This window comes from Danio rerio, chromosome 5 (genome assembly GCF_049306965.1).
Source record: "Danio rerio strain Tuebingen ecotype United States chromosome 5, GRCz12tu, whole genome shotgun sequence".
In the NCBI taxonomy this organism is placed as follows: Eukaryota; Metazoa; Chordata; class Actinopteri; order Cypriniformes; family Danionidae; genus Danio; species Danio rerio.
In genome coordinates this window covers 12335001-12354815 of record NC_133180.1, presented here as the reverse complement: position 1 = coordinate 12354815, position 19815 = coordinate 12335001, and the positions used below count along the sequence as shown (strand labels likewise).

Here is a 19815-nt window from a genome sequence, read left to right as displayed (position 1 = left end):
TACCAGTCCTTTTTTGCTGAACTCTCATTTTGTTTTTACTTTTAAACAAAACAAAAAAAAAAAAAAAATAAAGAATATACTTTAAATACCTTTCTGTAAAACAAATCAAATAACATCACATCACGAACACAGGGCAAAATACTGCAGACAAAACTGTTGCAGCATCACTCCTTTTTTGCTGAACTTTTTTTTTTTTTTACATTTTAACAAAACAAAATCTTCTAAAGACTATAATGAAACAAATCAAACAACATCATTTAAAAAGGGAAAATACTGCAGCCAAAACTGAAATAAACAAAAGACATAAAAAAACAACAACACTGTCACTTTAAGAATGGTCTTGAGTCATTCCATAATACAATGCCATGACAGCAACATACAATTTTTACTATGAGAGACCCAAAGCTCGATAATATTTCAAATCCACTATATAAAATGTATCAAAAGCATTAAACATTTGTTGACCACTTAATTAGTTTTATATACCCAAAAATAATTATGTTATACACTTTAATCATAAGTTTTTTTTTTATTCCTATGATTTAAGCACGCTTAACTGTAGCATCAGTCATTTTCTGCTGAACTCAACAGTATCTGGATGCAGCCTTTATGATGCAAGCTGAGATTGCATCTTTCAGAGATGCAATGTCAGACACAATGCACTCAGTGGAGCATTGCAATGCAAGAAAACGCCTGCATATTTTAACCAATGGGGCCATCAAACCATTAATCATATTTACAATCTTAATTTCATGTCATTCATCAAAATGACTCATTCTCTACTACCACTGTTACAAATGCACGCCTCAGACTACGTTTGATAAACAAAACGTTTTCCAGTGATACAACAACAGTGATAATTTTCCTCCCTTAGTAATTTTTAGTGTATATTTCACTTACTAGGAATGTGGGACTTTTATTTTGAAAACGCGAGCGCCAATTTTTTTACTGTGCGTCACTGGGCAACGACTGCACCAAACTGGCCCCAGGACACAAAATGCAAGATTTACAGATGACACATTCATTATTCTTCACTCCGAATATGCATAAGGTATGTTTAGTTACATCTTTTGTTAATTAATAGTGTTTACTGCGAAATTTGATGCGTATGTTTTAACAAACACGTGTAAACTGCTGTGTCAAATCGCTCCGCTCAACTGAGGTTGATGTCCTGGCTGTTTTCTTTGACATTAAGCTTCAAAATACAACGCAATACATCTCTAACACTCTCTTTTGTCAAGTTTAATTATAGTTTAGCCTTTATTCACAACAAATCTAGTGAGCAAAATAGGTAAACTTTACTCTGTTTGTTTAAACAAATTTATACAAATTAAATTTAGTATCTTTAGTATTAAATTTACTGTTTAATATCAGCCAATATAAATTGTTTGCAACCACTTACCTTAAAAGAAAAATTAGTAATGAATTTTTTTTTCAGTGTGTGAAAATATTCAAATTTTACAGCTCCTCTGGATTTAAAATGGACAGTTCACTCAAAATGTAAAATTATGTCATCATTTACTCCTTTGCTTTTCACAAACCTGTTCGAGTTTCTTCTGTTGAATTATGGTTCCAGGATTGTAAAATTTTTCAAAATAACTAAATTATATATAATATATAATTTATGTAATATTTTATTTAATATTTTTTTATTCAACAGAAAAAAGATTTTCCAAAGTTTTGGAACGGTGAGTGATTTTTTTTATTTTTGGGTGAACTATCTCTTTGCACAGTTGAGTTTTACTACTTTTGAATGGATTCAGCTGATCTCCATGTCTGGCGGGAGCACTCTTAGCTTAGCTTACCATTGATCATTGAATCAGATTACACCATTAGCATCTCACGCAAAAGCATAAAAAAACTAACTAACAAATAAAAAACTCATTTTAAAAATGAAACAAAGAAGAACCTAATTTTGAACCTGACCTCATTCAATTTTTGTGCTTTAAATGTGCATAATTTTATATTGCAAACTTTAATGTTAAATACGTTATATATTTTTGTATAAACAAAAGAAATGCATTACATTTTGAAGATGAAATCCAGTGCTATTTGATAAGATTTATTATTATTTTTAAAGTATTTTTTTCCAATAGAAATATAGTTCACCTGATGTCAGTCCCAAAAAAAAAGACGCCGTAGGATATTGGGACGCTGCTGCAGTCATTTAAATAGATGATGAGATTGCACTGAAATCTAGAGAAACAATCAGCTTTTGATGTTGTGCAATTTCTGTGTAAGAGACAGACCTGTGTGCTCTGAATAAATCATGTACACAACCATCCAAAAGTTTGGAGACAGGGAAATCAAGACCTTTTTTTTTTTTGGTAAGGACACAATACATTAATTGGAAGTGACAGTGAATAAGTTTATAACGTAGCAAAATATTTTTTATTACAGATATGTTCACGTAGACATCACCTATATACTATATAACTGCAGGTTAACAATGTTTATATATACTAACTTTAACTGTTAAAAGCCATTAGTTACTAGTTAATTAGTTAAAGTTACCAATAGCTAATAAAGTTATGGTAACTAACAACCCTAACTTTTCCAAATTTGACTGTAATAACCTTTTGTACAGCTGCTTTGAAACAATAATTTTTTGTGAAAAGTGCTATACAAATAAACTTGAATAAAAAATATGTTCATTTTAACTTTTATTTGCAGATAATTATACAAATAAACGTATCACTTTTCCATTAAGATAAAAAACAGGATATCTGTATTCAACAGTAATATTAATATTAATAATACTAATAAATACAACAACAATAGCAAAAAAATAATAGTAATAATTATAATAGCAACAATAATAATAATAATAACAATAATAGTGCTTATAATAGCATACTACTATTACTGCTGCTACAACTACTACTACTACTACTAATAATAATAATAATAGCAACAATAATAACAATAGCAAAAAATAGTAATAGTAATAATTGTAATAATAATAAAAATTGCAAAATTATTAAAATAGCAATAACAAAAACAATAATAATATTAATATTAACAGCAATAATAATAATAATATGAATATGAATAATAAACAATTGCAAAAATAATAAAAGTAATAATTATAATAGCATTAATAATAATAATAGCAAAATAATTATAATAGCAATAATAATATTAATAGTAACATCAATAATAATAATATCAATATTAATAGTGATATAATAATAATAATAATAATAAATGCAATAATAATAATATTAGAAACAATAATATTAATAATAATAACAGTAATAATAAAATAATAACAATAGTAGCAATAATAATAATAATAATAAAATATATTTAAACCTTTTTTGAGCAAATCTGCATATTAAAATTACTTATGAAAGATCATTTTACATTGAAGACAGAAAATGCTGAACATTCAGCTTCTCACGAAAGAAATGAAGTAATCAGTTAATTGCAATAGCATTTCATAATATTACAGATTTGCGGCATATTTGATCTGTTGGAATATCTTGCCAATTCCATGCGTGTTCATTAAAAAGGCCAGTAGAGACTTTTTTCAATGTCAAAAATATTAGTAATTTATTAGATAGAAGTGAATAATTCGGGAACAGAGCTCTTGGTTACATTACCCTAATGCAATACGAGAATTACATTCAGGAGGTTCGCAACTAACTTACATTTCCCAGACTCCAGCATATATATACAACTGATATTAATAGGTGGAGTTTTGGTGCAACGTCACTTGTCAGTCATTCTGCAGTCTTTTAGCTCTTGCACCCAAATAGGGTTGTAACGGTATGAATTTTTCACGGTATGATAATCGTCTAAAACAATACCACGGTTTGACGGTTTCGCGGTATACGGTATGTTACAAATGTTACAAAATAATAGAACAGTGAAGCAAATTTGACTTTTTCCAAATAATATATTTTTAGTTACTATAAACAACACCACTTACAATGAACAAATAAAAATAAGAAAATAATAAATAATGTGTCAAAGTCCAAATAAAGTCCAAATAAACATGGTGCAAATCCTCAGTAAAAAATAGATATAAATATTTACTATACTATAAATAGTTACATAACGAAACTAGATTCAATATGGAACATCCTTAGGTTTTATGTGCCAGCATGGATATGGTTGTCTATGGATATGGATATGGTTGTCTGCAATGCAGACAAACAGCTGCACCTTCATTTGCGTCTTTTGAAAACAGCAAGAGCAGCAGTTCGTCTTTGCTGTGTCACTGTTTTGTCATGTTTCTGTGCTGCTGTGCATGCAAAAGTACTTAGTATGAGAATTATTTCATGCAAATCTTTTTTTTTTTGCGTTTTATTTAGCCGCGCATAAATGTATGCCTATCTCTCATTCCGTGTTGTTTAAAAAGCTTGGTCCACAAACAAAAGCGAAACCTATGCTTATTGGTTGTGATATAGCGAGTTTGAACCAATCTGGGCATGGAGGAGGGATAATGCATCAATGTATCATGTCTAATTTGTCCGGAGACACAGTGACGAGCGTTTCTTTGTCAAATCAGCGTTGTCAAATGTTGATGACGTAACCGCACTGATTCCGGAGCCTCTGAAAGTCCGCGAATGTTATGTGATACAGCACTGGAAAGCTGAGATTCTCTTCTTTATGCCAATCTTTGAATTGTATGAATCAGATCAGCGGATCAAAAGTTATTAAACATTTAAGAGCAATACTTATTTTTAGCCGCGGGCGGCTGTCTCGGTCTTTAAGGGTTAAAACCGTTGATATGCAATTGTTCATGGTATGATAATCGTGCACGTTCAAATCGTGGTAAACCGTCATACCGGTATATTGTTACAACCCTACACCCAAACATACTTCCTCTTTCTACAACTCTTCTCTGCATACCAAAACTGAACAGTTAAGTGCATCTTCAATATATTTCACAACTTTTACAAGCACAGACAGAAGTCTGGAGCAAGGCCCCCACACTATATTTATTCTTATTCTGCTATTTCCCTCTTGTCAACAGTTCTTTCTAAGAAATCTGCAACACATTAAAAAATAAGTATTTTTGGTTAATATATGGTATCATACAAAAGAAAAACATTTATTAATCTGTTGTTAGTCTAATTTTTTTTAAAATAAAAATAAAGACACATAAAAATAAATTCCTTTTCCCCCACAGATAAAATAAAAACAGCTTTATTGATATTATAGTCAAATGTTCTACTTAATATGTTTTGTTAAGCTTCTGTATTAAAATTGTACTAAAGTTCAAAGCTCAAATATGCATAAATCCAAAAATAAATTATCTCAATTAAACCAGCATAAGAAAAAGCACAAACTGTGTTGTGAAAAAACTAGCATCACTATATTTGTACTCTCATAACAGATTTAGTGTTCAATTATCTGGACTTTGGACGGTAGAAAACTACTCCTGCTTGCGTCTGAGAGAGAAAATGGTGCGTCAAAGGTTCTCTTTGATGGTTTATTTTTCAGTGTTTTTCTCCTTTTACCGTTTGCTCTAAACACACCATCATGACACCTTTACAAATTAACAGAACACTTTTGTTATGTCCCTGACTCTGTCTTCTATCTCTTTTAGCCGTGTTAGATGGATGTGTTTGTGGCCTTGAAAATCAAAAACGAGGGGTAAAGTAACAGCCCAAATTTTCACAGCTTTGTAAAACTTGAAGATAAGATGACTGTTAAAGTGTTTGTCATATTATCTGCTCTTTGGAGCGATGCACCGCAGTGGAATATAAAATGCAGGATTGGATACAGAGTGTTCTGACCTCAGGGTCAAACATTCACATTTACTGACTTTAGTCGGATGGCAGAAACAAAACAGCCTTTGTACTTATTGTTCTCGTAGATAATGGAGGAATTCTGTTTAATATTTCATGCAGATTGAATTATGCGTGTCTGTCATTTGCATAAGAACCTGTAGGACTTATGTAAGAGCACCAACATTTTCTTTGAAATTAATAAATGAATCAAACATTATTATTAAGTAAATTTAGACATAATTTTAACTTTTATATATGCATGTCATGTTCAAGAAACCAGTCTGAGATGATTCATGCTTTATGACATGGCGGGTTATTCTGCTGGAAGTAGCCATCAGAAGATGGGTACACTGTGGTCATAAAGGGATGGACATGGTCAGCATCAATACTCAGGTAGGCTGTGGCGTTGACACTGTTCAGTTGGTACTAATGGGCCCAGAGTGTGCCACGAAAATATCCCCTACACCATTACACCAGCAGCCTGAACTGTTGATACAAGGCAGGATGGATTCATGCTTTTATGTTGTTGACGCCAAATTCTGACCCCCCTTTCTATCTGCTCAAACCAGTCTGGCTATTCTCCTCTGACCTCTGGCATCAACAAGCCATTTGTGCCCACAGAACTGCCGCTCACTGTATATTTTCACTTATTTAGACCATTCTCTGTAAACCCTAGAGATGGTTGTGCGTTAAATTCCAGTAGATCGGCAGTTTCTGAAATACTCCGACCAGCCTTTTCTGGCACCAACCACCATGCCACGTTCAAAGTTACTTAAATCCCCATTCTTCCCCATTCTGATGCTCAGTTTGAACTGCAGCAGATCGTCTTGACCATGTCTACATGACTAAATAGATTGAGTTGCTGCCGTGTGATTGGCTGATTAGAATTGTTTGCGTTAACGAGCAGTTGGACAGGTGTACCCAATAAAGTGGCCGGTGAGTGTATATGTATGTATGTATGTGTGTGCGTCTGTGTAAATATTTGTTAGTACAAATTAAGAGGATATATTAAAATGTTATTTTTTTCATTATTATAATATTTGGTAATGTAAGTCTTAAGCCTATTTCATCTCACCAACAAAACTAAAATAGCTAAATAGGCAAAATATTGTTTATAGACTATATAAAAACTATCAATGAAAAAACAGCTAAATTACTTAACCCTCTAAAATAAAAAGCAAAATAAAATTAAAACAACAACCAAACAACATGGTTCAGGCTTTTATTTTAAAAGCTTTAACAGTTGTACAAGGAAATACAATGGAAACAATAGATATACAATGTGAACTTGTGTAAAAAAAAATAGAATTAAAAGGGCAAGGGGGCCCTCTGGGGCCCAGACTACAAGTCTATGGAGACAGGTGGGCCCCTGGGTAAAATGCTAAAGGCATAGATAGGCCAAAAATGTTTCATGTTTAACAGAAGAAAGTTTCTCACTAGTAAAGTGAAATAATTATCACTTTTGAGTTATCTGTCTCTTTTAGGAACTATATCTTTAACCATACATGTGCTGAATTATTGAAAGTCAAGCTGTACTTCTGTCTAAAATTGACATTTATTATTATTTTTTTTATGGTTTGTGCTAAATCTGATCTGAAGCTACATTTATAAAATTACCCCATTCATATTGATCCATAAAAACGACTAACCCAGGTTGAGATTAACCTTGAATGATAAGTCATTGGCAATTTGTGCTGGAGAAATGATGGTACTTGCTGTGAATTACAGCTACAAATCTCAAGTAACTCCATACACAGGGTTTAAGAGTGAGAGTCAATGTCTTTGTGGGTGTAATGATACAGTCTAGAGCTTCGAACCTTTGATGGGATCATGCAGTGGGTGTTAAAACATTAGTGAACTACTGTAAGATGACAATGTTTCCCTCAAATGCGCTTTCTTTCATTAGCAGATGCCATTGTGTGTGGCAATAAACCTAAACATTTAGTGTCATTTATTGAAACGATTACATCTTTATGATTCAGCTGAGAGGATGGAATTAGAGATGCTGTTGTCGAAGGATGAGCCTCTGATTTCAGATTATAACAGGGTTTTGTATATTCTCAGACGTTTGAAGTCAATAAGATTAAAACAAAGTCTATTGTACTTTCCAATGCTTTGTTTATTTGTTCAGAAATGCAGGGAATTATTGTAATAATTTTTTTAAAATTGTTATTATAAGTGCATTCCTGAGAGGCAAAATATAAATTTCAGCATGATTTCTCCAGTCTAAAATGTCACATGAGTCTTCATAAATCATTTTAAAAGTATTATTTGGTTTTCAAGAACCATGTCTATTATTATCATCTAGTTTGTAAGCATTTTACTACTTAAGTTAAAGGTATAGCTCACCTAAAAATGGAAATTGCTTTACTCTTTCCTTTCCCACAAGTGTTTGATTGAATGTCTTTCTTTTGTTGAACACTAAGCAAGACATTCTGATGAATGTTGTGTAAGAAAACATCCATTGACATTCATAGTAGAAACAAATAATTCTGTGTATGACAATGGTTGTTTTTTTCCAACATTCTTCCATATTTTAATTTGTGTTCAGCTGTCTTGTTGTAAAACCGTGTATTAGAATCAATCAGTCAGGAAGGCTCTGAAAGCATGCGTCTGTGACTGAAATGCAACCTCTGGTGGACAGTAGCAGACTTCGAAATGAGACGCTGATTCAGAGTTCCACATGAGGTGGTTATTAATCAACAAATAACATCAATAATATGAACGTAAACACCAAGTGAGCAGGTTACATTGTAACCCAGTGTCCTAACAACATGCCACGCATTGAGATTTGCAGTGATAAGCAATTTGACTGTTTGCACTAGACAAAACAAAAAGACAACTGTAAATACAAACAAATTTAAATACAGCCATTCAGAAGCACAGGATAGTGCACTTACTGCACCTCACCGTAAGGGTAAGGTTTATAATACAATTAATACATATTAAACCTCTTTAACATTATTATTGCAGTTTCTTTTATTTAGAATACAAATTAAATCAGCCATTAGGCTTAATAGTCAGGCTCTCTTCTGTTGATGTCATTAATCTGGCAACCTGCGCTTGCGTTTGTTTTGAATCAGGCATGCAATATCTAGTTCCATCACTGGGTGTCAAACTTACATACTGCATACTTAATTTTTGGGTGAACTTTATTAATTGATTTGATGTAATACATATTAATGCTTTGACATGCTTTTATCATTGATCATTTTCTACATCATTAAAATATATCATCTGTCACTGAGCTTATGACATTTTATTCTGGTTTTGCCAGTAAAACACTTTACACTGCCTAAAATCTGCAACATTGGATGCTAAAATTCTTCTAAATGAAATTAAAAGATGCTGCCTTTTTAACAGTGTTAATATGTCTTTATTTATATGTATCTGTAAATCCAGGCTAAAATGATAGATATTTGTAATATACAGTAAGAGCATGCACATTTTTTTCTAATTGAATTAAAACACAAAACCAAGGTTCTCATGTCATTGGCCCCTTTCACACATACAGAGCTTTCCGGAAAATTGCCGGTAATTTTCCGGAAAGGTTGTATGTGTGAACAGGCCCTTTTTGAAAATACCGGTAAATTCGTTCTGGCTATTTTGCAGAAAGAGAAGTTATAACATTACCGGTAATTTACTGGAATGCTACTTTGTGTGAACGCAGAAGGAACATTTACGGAAAGAGCGCATGCACGTCTAGAACGTGCTGACATGAGACGTCTGCTTTAGCCAATCAAAACAGTCAGACGCATTCACGTCCGCATGGTTTATGAGAATAAAAGCCTTTGAATATTTTTTCAGACACATTTAGCTGCTAGAAATTAGTCAGATCACGTTTATATGTTCACCTTAATGCCAACCGTGTAAATAATTATCGATAAGATACTTCGCTGTTTGTTTACCTTCAAACTTTGCATGTGCCCATGAAACAGCCCATGAGCACCAGCACACACACATATTATGTACATCTCGACATGCGAAAGTGTTTTTCTATATGTTTTCATCGAAGTTGTTCACAACCCTGATCCATCCACAGAGTTTGTAATGTAGTCAAATGTTTACAAATACAAGCTTAGCTGTTTAGAGCTCATTTCTGGTTAATGATGTCAGAATTTACCAGTATTTTGGAATGGATGTGTGAATGCTCTTTTCCGGAAAAATTCCATAACATCATCGCTGTTTTGTATACTGTTTTGAATTTTACGGGTAAAGTCGTTCCGAAAATTTTCCATATATTTACCGGTATCACTGAAAGGAGCTGATGACAGTTTTAAAAAATTCATTAGACGCTGACAAGGAAAGGTTACCTTGAGCCGACATGAAGGCAATCAATTGGCATTAATGACAGAACACAGTAATCAATGTGGATACAAAGAAAAGCATTGTCTCCAAATTACAAGTACAAATGATGACAAAGTTGGTTTTAATGACTGTTCAAACAGCTCGTTTGTTGAAGTGCCTCAATTGTGCTATTTTGTTGATGTCTTACAACAGGTTTACATCTGAGGTCAGATTTTTATTTGTATTCTTATAATATCTAATAAAGTATCAGTCCTTTCTTTCAGTGTCTGAAATAGTTAGGTTAAGAAACTGGTCTTTCTTAATTCCACTCTCCGCTTGTTAAGTGGTGGCGTGTTAAGCCACTCATTTGAGTCGAAATTATTTGTTTATGATCTCTTTTGATTCATATCACACATTAAAGTTACTTTTATATAAAGTCACATCAATGCACACATCAGTCGCTGGGCTTGCTGCATCACAAATACCTAAATTTTAACAATTTATAAAAAAATGAATCACTTTCTGGCCATCGGATATTAGGCATGGACATAAATAATGCGATCGTGACTTACGAACGTATTAAATTGCTTTGTAAACGTTTATAATTACCATTTCATGAGTCTCCCCATACAGTTGAATAGAGCGCTTGGACTCGGAAGCCACTTCACATGACGTCACACTTAACAAGTGGATTCTTACAACTTGCTCTGCTTTTTTTGCTCTGACTGGTCAGATTGTTAGGCCGATTTAATGTGATTGTTTAACTGCCTTAATCGCAAAAAACCTATCATATCTGATTTTCACCTTTTATTTAGCACTTGTCATACACAGTATCAGCTCAAACAAGAGTTTTTAATCATTTTCTATCATTATTTATATGTATAATAATTCAGGAAGGCTAATAATTCTGACTTCAACTTTATATGGCCAGCTGGTGAGTGAAATCTTGGAAAATCTCCTTGACATACACCAGGGGCAGTGCAGTTTTCTGCAGAAAAATTGATGACAGTATTTGGCCAAATACTAAAATCTGCCTTTGAAGTTAATTGTGTGCTTAAATCTTAAAGCACAGCCTCAAACCATTACAACATCACTGGCATCATTAAACACAATTTAACATCTGTCGTTAACTTGTGTAATCTTGAGATTATTAACAGTGCATTTGTGAGGTCAGCTGGATTTCTGAACAGTAAATAAGTTACTGTGATTGATTGCTACTCGGTTTGGCTCACTTCCAAGGGCACTATGAAGAGCAGGACATCCCTCTCAGCCAATGCCAATGACTTTTGTCAACCAACAGATGCCTGTCAGTTATCAGTATTTTACTGCATGATTCATTCCCAGAGTTAGCTATGTTAAAAGCCAAAAATGAGACAACATAATAGCAGGTATTTTGCTCTGCATTTATGATAGGTGAAGTTGTAATTTGTTTTATTTCTGCTTGACTTCAGCTAACAATTTGATTTCACTTTTCATTTTAGTTAATGAAAAAAAGGCAAAACAAAGGAAATAGTGTGCTATTTAAAAAGAAATATTGTTTATTATATCATATGATCAAATACAACAATAAAATAGAATGATTAATTCGGTCTGGCGCAAGTTATAACCTCTGTTCATTCACATAGACACAGCAAGGTTAACAGCAAAAGCACTATATACCTTAAAAGGTCAAGAAGGCGGAGCGAAAGAAAGTGGGCACAAATGTAATTGGTGAGAAAGACTTCAAATTGACATCAAGCATTATGCCAAAAAAGGTGTGAAAATGCAAATTATTGCATTTATGGGGGCTCGTCAGGGATCATATGACAATAACATTACATTATGTCCCAAAAAGATTAAAACTTACACACAATACTCTTCTCTAGGAGTAAACTCTAACTATCACTTTGAAATTTTTACTCACTGCTTCTCTCCAATCAAACCTTCTTTAAAGGGGTCCTATTATGCGAAAATCTCATTCATAAGGGGTTTATATAAATAATTCAGTCTAGTGCAATTATAACCTTGGTTCATTCTCATAGACAGCAAAGTGAACAGCAAGAGCACTAGACAGCATATAAGGTCAAGAAGGCGGAGACAAAAAGTGGACACAAATCTAATTGGTCAGAATGACATCAAATTGACATTAAGCGTCAAAAATGCAAATCTATTACTGTTCCTCTTTGGTGTAACACTGGAAAGGCTACATTTGTGGGGGCTCGTCCGGGATAATTATGTCAAACGTGAAAATTCTAATTGATTTACTGTCCCTCTTTGGTGTAACACTGTTAAGACTACATTTGTAGGGGCTCATCCGGGATCTTTATGTCAAACTTGAAAATACAAATCGATTACTGTTCCTTTTTGGTGCAACACTGGAAAGGCTACATTTGTGGGGGCTCGTCCGTGATCATTATGTCAAACGTGAAAGTGCAAATCAATAACTTTCCCTCTTTGGTGCAACACTGAAAGACTACAATTGTGGGGGCTCGTCCGGGATAATTATGTCAAATATTTGAAAATGCAAATCGATTACTGTTCCTCTTTGGTGTAACACTGGAAAGGCTACAATTGTGGGGGCTCATCCAGGATAATTTTGTAAACGTGAAAATGCAAATCGATTTACTGTCCCTGTTTGGTGTAACACTGGAAAGGCTGTTATTGTGGGGGCTCGTCCAGGATCATAATGCCAAACATGTGAAAATGCAAATCAATTACTGTCCATGTTTGGTGTAATACTGAAAGGTTATAATTGTGGGGGTTCGTTTGGGATAATTATGTCAAACATGTGAAAATGCAAATTGATTACTGTTTCTCTTTTTTGTAACACTGGAAAAGCTGCATTTGTGGGGGCTCATCCGGGATCATTATGTCATACGTGAAAATGCTAATCGATTTACTGTCTCTCTTTGGTGTAACACTGTAAAGACTACATTTGTGGGGGCTCGTCCGGGATCATTATGTCATACGTGAAAATGCAAATCGATTTACTGTCCCTTGTTGGTGTAACACTGAAAGGCTACAATTGTAGGGGCTCGTCCGGGATAATTATGTCAAACATGTGTGAATGCAAATCGATTACTGTTCCTCTTTGATGTAACACTGGAAAGGCTACATTTGTGGGGGCTCGTCCAGGATTATTATGTCAAACGTAAAAATGCTAATTTATTACTGTTCCTCTTTTTACTCTCCTGATTGCTATTTTCACAACATCATACATATTATTGGTACCAATTATACCAATCTGGTAGTGGGAGTGAGTTGTTAGTGTAGACGTCCCTTAGGAATACAGCAAAAGCTTTAAAACATACAAAACAGGTGCAGCAATTACTCGAGATTAGCAGATCCAAACACGCTAACACCTCCATCAGATTGCTGTTGAGACAGGAGCCTGAAACTCCATCTCTGAGTAACCTTGATTCTATCAGTTCGACTGTCTTCCTCTTATCAGCCCGACTGAAGCAAAGCAGGCGAAGATAAGACTGAACTACAAGGACAACTTAACCCTGCTCTCACATCACAGACTGAGCAACTCTGACTGACATCCATCAGCGATCAGCCGAGCAGATCAACACGAGAGGCCACTGAAATCAGCCAGAGATGGAGATTTAAAGAAGGTGCGACAAGAATCTTAGCTGCTATGTGCTTTTTAAAATTTGCTCACTCTATGCTTAAGCACAGTTTGAACTGATCCGGCAGCCGGTTATATTGAGTCCCATTTTACTGCTAGACATACAGTAATAAGAAAGAACTAGAAATGATGTGGAGATGAAGGAGAGCAAATTAGAATGCTTTTTAAATGCTTTATTCATGCATTCATCCATTCATCCATTCATAGTTCTCTCCATCCATCCTTCCATCCATTATTTTGTCCATCCATCTAAAGTTCTGTTCATCTGTCCATCCATCTGCATTCATTCATAGTTATTTCAATCAATCTTTCCATCCATTATTCTGTTCATCCATCATTCCATCCATCAATCCATGAATGGTTTATTTGTCTGTCCGTCCATCCATCCTTCCATCCATCCATCCATTGTTCTGTCTGACTATCCCTCCATGCATGCATTCATCCATTCAAAGTTCTCTCCATCCACCCTTACATACATTGTTCTGTCCATACATCAATCCGTTATTCTGCAATCTATGTTTCTGTTTATCCATCCATCCATCTTTTTGTCATCCATGGTTCTGTTCATTCATTTGTCTATTTATCCATTTAATGTCTTCTAGGTTCTATCCATCCATAATTCTGTCGTCTGTAGTTATTTGCTTCCATACATCCTTCCATATCTGTTGATCTATCTATCCATCCATGCATCCATCCATCCATCCATAGTTCTTTCCATTCATCCTCTCATCTATTTTTCTGTCCATTCATCCATCCATCCATAGTTCTGTCCATCTATCCATCCATGCATGCAGTTACCCATCCGTAGTTTTTCATCCATCCTTTCATGGATGGATGAATAGTTCTTTAATAGATGGATGAATTGTTCTTTCCATCCTTCCATCCACTATTCGGTCCATCTATCAATCCATCATTCTACCATCCATGTTTCTGTTGATTCATCCATCCATTTATCCATCATTCTTTTCTCTAGGTTCTATCCATCCATAATTCTCACATCTATAGTTCTTTTCTTTCATCCATCCTTCCATATCTGTCCATTTATCCATCCATGCATGTATACATCCTTTCATTTTTCTTCCCATCCATCCGTCCATCCTTTATTCTGTCCATCCGTCCATCTATGCATGCAGTCAACTATAGTTCTTCCATAGTTCTTACCATCTATCCATCCATCATTCTGCCATCCATGTTTAAGTTGATCCATCCATTTATCCATCATTCTGTCTTCTAGGTTCTATCCATCTGTAATTCTGTCATCAATAACTCTTTTCTTCCATCCATCCATTCTTCCATATCTCTCTATCCCTCCATAAATCCATACATGCTTGCATACATCCATCCATAGCTCTTTCCATCGATCCTTCCATCCATGATTCTGTCCATCCGCCCTCCATTTGTCTGTCTGTTCATCTACCCATCCACCCATCCCTCCGTCTGTACGTCCATCCATCTGTCTTTGCATGCAGTCATCTGTCCATATTTTTTCCATCCATCCATCCATCCATCCATCCATCCATCCATCCATCCATCCATCCATCCATCCATCCATCCATCCATCCATCCATCCATCCATCCATCCATCCATCCATCTATCCATCCATCCATATTCATCTATTCATAGTTCTTTCTGTCTATCCTTCTATCCATTATTCTGTCAATCCATCTATAGGTCTATCCATCTGTCAATCATAACTAAATATATCATACATGCATTTATCCATCCATCCATGTTTCTGGTCATCCATGTTTATCCATCCATCCATATTCATCTATTCATAGTTCTTTCTGTCTATCCTTCCATCTATTATTCTGTCAATCCATTTATAGGTCTATCCATCTGTCAGTCATAGCTAAATTTATCATACATGCATTTATCCATCCATCCATCCATCAATCATGTTGTCATTCAGGTTCTTTCTGTCTATCTATCCTATATATGAAATCTATCCTTTCATCATTCTGTCATCTGTTTTTTTTCATCCATTCATCCATCCTTCTATCACCCATTGTTTTTTCTCCATCTATCCATCCAATCATCCATTGATTCATCAATCCATCCATATTTCTGTAATCCATCTGTCCATTAATGGTTCCATCCATTCATTCATTGTTGTCTCATCCATTCATTCATTCATTGACTTCTCATCCATCAATATATCCATAGTTCTGTTCATCCATTGTTCTCTCATCCATCAACCCATCCTTCTATCCATTCATGGTTCTCTCATCCATCTATCCATCCATCCATCAAATTTAATATGAATTCTCAATTCAGTGTTTTCAATTCTCAAAACCATCAGATTTTATTTTATTTTTATGTAGCATATAGAGGTCAAATCAAAGTCATGGATCAGCCACATCCCTCTTTTATCTGTTTTGTAAAGACATGAGCAGGTTTTGGTGATGCTTATAAATGCTTTCCCCCTTGTAAACCATCAGCAGCTCCTCTGGGACTTCAGTTGGCTCAAGAGGAAAATACCTGCAATTTGCTCATCCAGCCTGAACATGGCCAGCTGTATTTCTGAGGACGCTTGACCTGACCTGGCATCGCTTCAAATCAAAACCAAGATCCTGGAGATGGAACATTGTGTTTTTCCCAATCTCTATCCTCCCCGAAGGCTTAGAAGAGATCCAACTCTTAAAACTTTGTGGGGTCGAAAAAAATAGTGCCGATGGGCAGGTCAGTTCAGTGGATTAGAGAGAGAAACAGCAGGATCACAGCTTTTATTAATCAATTCATTTATGAGATACAAGCATCTGAGAAAGCTGAATCTAGAGGGAGAGAATGGTGCTGTGCTGGCAGAAGAAACGGTGGCATCTCATCTGTCGGTCTACCTCTGCCTGTGGCAAAATCTCCAGATTGAACCAGTCCCGTGGCACCTGGGTACCTTTCACACAAATGGACTATTCTGATTCAACACACACACACACACACACGCACACAAATTTTTGTGCATTTAATAAGTTTCCATTGATTTTGTACTGTACAAACTGTTTTAAACCGTGTTAAACATTAAACTGTGTGCACTTTTACTTTCTGAAAAAGTTCATTCTGTCCTCATAAGTCACTTTCTTCTTGTAATACCCATGTCATACCCATAATACAAATTTCTGTCTTGATGTGTCACAAAAATCACACAAAAATAGACACACATGCTTGTACAGCTATATTTACGGGGAGTTCCCATAGATGTAAGTCAATTAATCAACCGACCAACCCACCAACCAACCAACAAACTTGCCAACACTCGTACACCACCCCCACATGACCCAAAGTAGTTTGCGACAACTTTGGTTAAACACTGAACAGCAATGTATATAATGATAACGTAATATAGTCATATATAATTTATATGTAATATATAACAAAATATAGTCTTATATAACTTAATATAGCAAATATAACTTTATAACATAATATAGTCTTACAGTGCATCAAGAAAGTATTTGTGGCGCTTCACTTATCCCACATTTTTTTTTGTTACAGCCTTATTCCAAAATTGACAGTGCAAGTTAAAGCACAAACCAAGCATGAAGACAAAGGAATTGTCTGTAGACCTCCGAAATTGTCTTGAGGCACAAGACTGGGGAAGGTTACAGAAACATTTCTGCTGCTCTGAAAGTTCCAATGAGCTCAGTGGCCTCAATCATCTGTAAGTGGAAGATGTTTGGAACCACCAGGGGCCTCATGTACGAAGACTTGCGTGGAAATCTTACTAAAACATTGCGTACGCACGAAGCTGTAAATGTGCGTACGCAGAAAAAAATTCAGATGTATGAAACACTGCGTATGCCGAATCTCACGCATATTCTTTTGTACATCTGAATGAACGTGAAACTGAGCGCAACATGCACGAGCACAAAACCCCTCCCTGCCTCCTCCCCCGTATGAATATGCTAATGACTATGCTAATGGCAAAACCCAACGAAAAAGCAACGGCAAAATCAAGCAAAAAGAGAAACTTTGAACAGAATGTGAATTGGAGGTGCTGCTTTCGGAGGCAGACCGGAGAAAAGCGGTGTTATTTGCAAGTTTGTTCTCCGGAATTAACAACAAAAGAGAAAAATAGAGTGGGAGAGTTTAGCTGATACGGTTAACACAGTTGGGTCTGAACATCGCACTGAGTGCATTTAAGAAAGAAATAGTGTGGTTTATATCTATAAAATGTTGCACTACCCTTAGTAGTCTCAGTGGCGCAGCTCATACGACGCATGTGATCATGAACTGACACGTTCGAGCTTAAACTCAGTTGGAATCCAGCGTCTGATGAATTCTTTCTTCTTTTTTTTCCCGCTACATATCAGATTTTGCCCACTATTTATCACGAGAAAGACAAGTAGGAATCATCAATAAGTTTGTGCATCATATTTTATTTGCACATTTATTGAATGGAAATGTTTCTGATTCACGCATGCAAATTCATCTTCAGATAGTGTCTTTAAAGCAATGTGCGTGCGGTAGATTGCTCAGATTACATTGGGAAAACAGGCGACTGCTGCAAATTGTGCTTTAATGTTTAGCTGGTCAACTGTATGGTATGGAAATCTTACATACCTGCTAGATGAACCCGTCTCATACAGCTGCCATTGCAAGGATCAGACACTTTGTAGAGAAGAATTTAACACAACTGCCTCTAGGAGTCGCCAATGGAAATAAAACAGACACGCACAAAAAATGTGCGTACGCCTGCCAGAAAGCTGCCGTGAACCTGCGCACATTCCCACGTTCAGTTCATTGTTAGTAAATCCAAACGTGAGCGATTCTGAGCGTGAAACCTGGCGTACGCAAAGTTTTTGTGCGTACGCAGCGTTGATACATGAGGCCCCAGGACTCTTCCTAAAGCTGGCTGGTCATCTAAGCTGAGTGATCAGGTGAGAGGGGCCTTTGTCAGGGAGGTAATTAATAACCCTATGGTAACTCTGTTTGAGCTGCAGCATTTTTCTGTGGAGAGAGGTGAACCTTACAGAAGGACAACCATCTGTGCAGCAATTCACCAATCAGGCCTGTAGGTACAGTTGCCAGACAGAAGCTTCTCCCTGCCTGAAATTTAACAAAAGGCATCTGAAGCACTCTCAGACCATAAGAAGCTAAATTCTTTGTCTGATGAGACTAAAATTGAACACTTTGGAGTGAATGCCAGGGGTTACTTTTAGAGAATTGACTAGATATTTTTTTCAGGACATTTAAATGCTTAACTAAGTTAATTAGGTGAGCTAGGCAGGTTAGTGTAATTAGGGAAGTTATTGTATAACAATGGTTCTGTAGACTATTGCAAAATATAGCTTGAAGGGGCTAATAATTTTGACCTAAAAGTGTTTTTTTATTCTAGTCTTAAAACAAATAAAGACTTTCTTCAGAAGAAAAAATATCTAACATACTGTGAAAATTTCTTTGGTCTAATAAATATCATTTGGGAAATATTTTAAAAAGAAAGCAAATTCAAAATGGGGCTAATAATTCTAACTTTAAATGTATATAACTAAATATTGCCATATGTAGCTTTTATATTGCATAAGATAATATAGTCAAAAAAAATTATATGTAGTAGATAGCATAATATAGTCATATATAACTTATGTAGTATATAAGGTAAAATAGTCATTTATAAAGTATATGTAGTATATAATTTAATCTAGACATATACAGATAACTTACAGTATATGTAGTGTATATAACATTATATAGTCATACATAAATTATATGTTGTATTTAACATAATATAGTCATATATTCTTATATGTATTGTATAGCGTAATAGTAATACTATAATACTATTTCTTGTCTTTCTTTTACCCACTTATGCTCAGGACAAGTTTTTTTTTTTTTCATTCAGTAACATTTCAGTTTAAGTACCGATTTTTATTATTAAATAGTGACTTACTACCTGCCTATTGTTAAGATATTAGCTGTTTATTAGTACTTATAAGCATAAATAAGCAAGGCCCTCCATGCACATATGCATATTCTAATTCTACATCCCTAATAAATAAACCTAACTATCTTAATTATTAATAATAAGCAGCAAATTATGAGTTTATTAGAGCAAATTTCATAGCTAATGGTTAATTAATCATGAGAATTGTACCTCAAAATAAAGTGTGAATTGTAGCCAGAATAAACAAAAGCCAAGCTATGCAGTTGACATTAAAATTTACATCTGATATTTGACA

General features: G+C 34.9%; 1 long non-coding RNA gene across 1 annotated transcript; it reads left to right on the top strand.

The window, feature by feature from the left end:
• The first annotated feature begins 947 nt into the window (after positions 1-947).
• On the top strand, positions 948-16692 carry LOC137495559 (uncharacterized). Its single transcript, XR_011015429.2, has 3 exons — positions 948-1051; positions 13462-13627; positions 16084-16692. It is a non-coding gene; the product is annotated as an uncharacterized lncRNA (long non-coding RNA).
• Positions 16693-19815: the final 3123 nt, after the last annotated feature.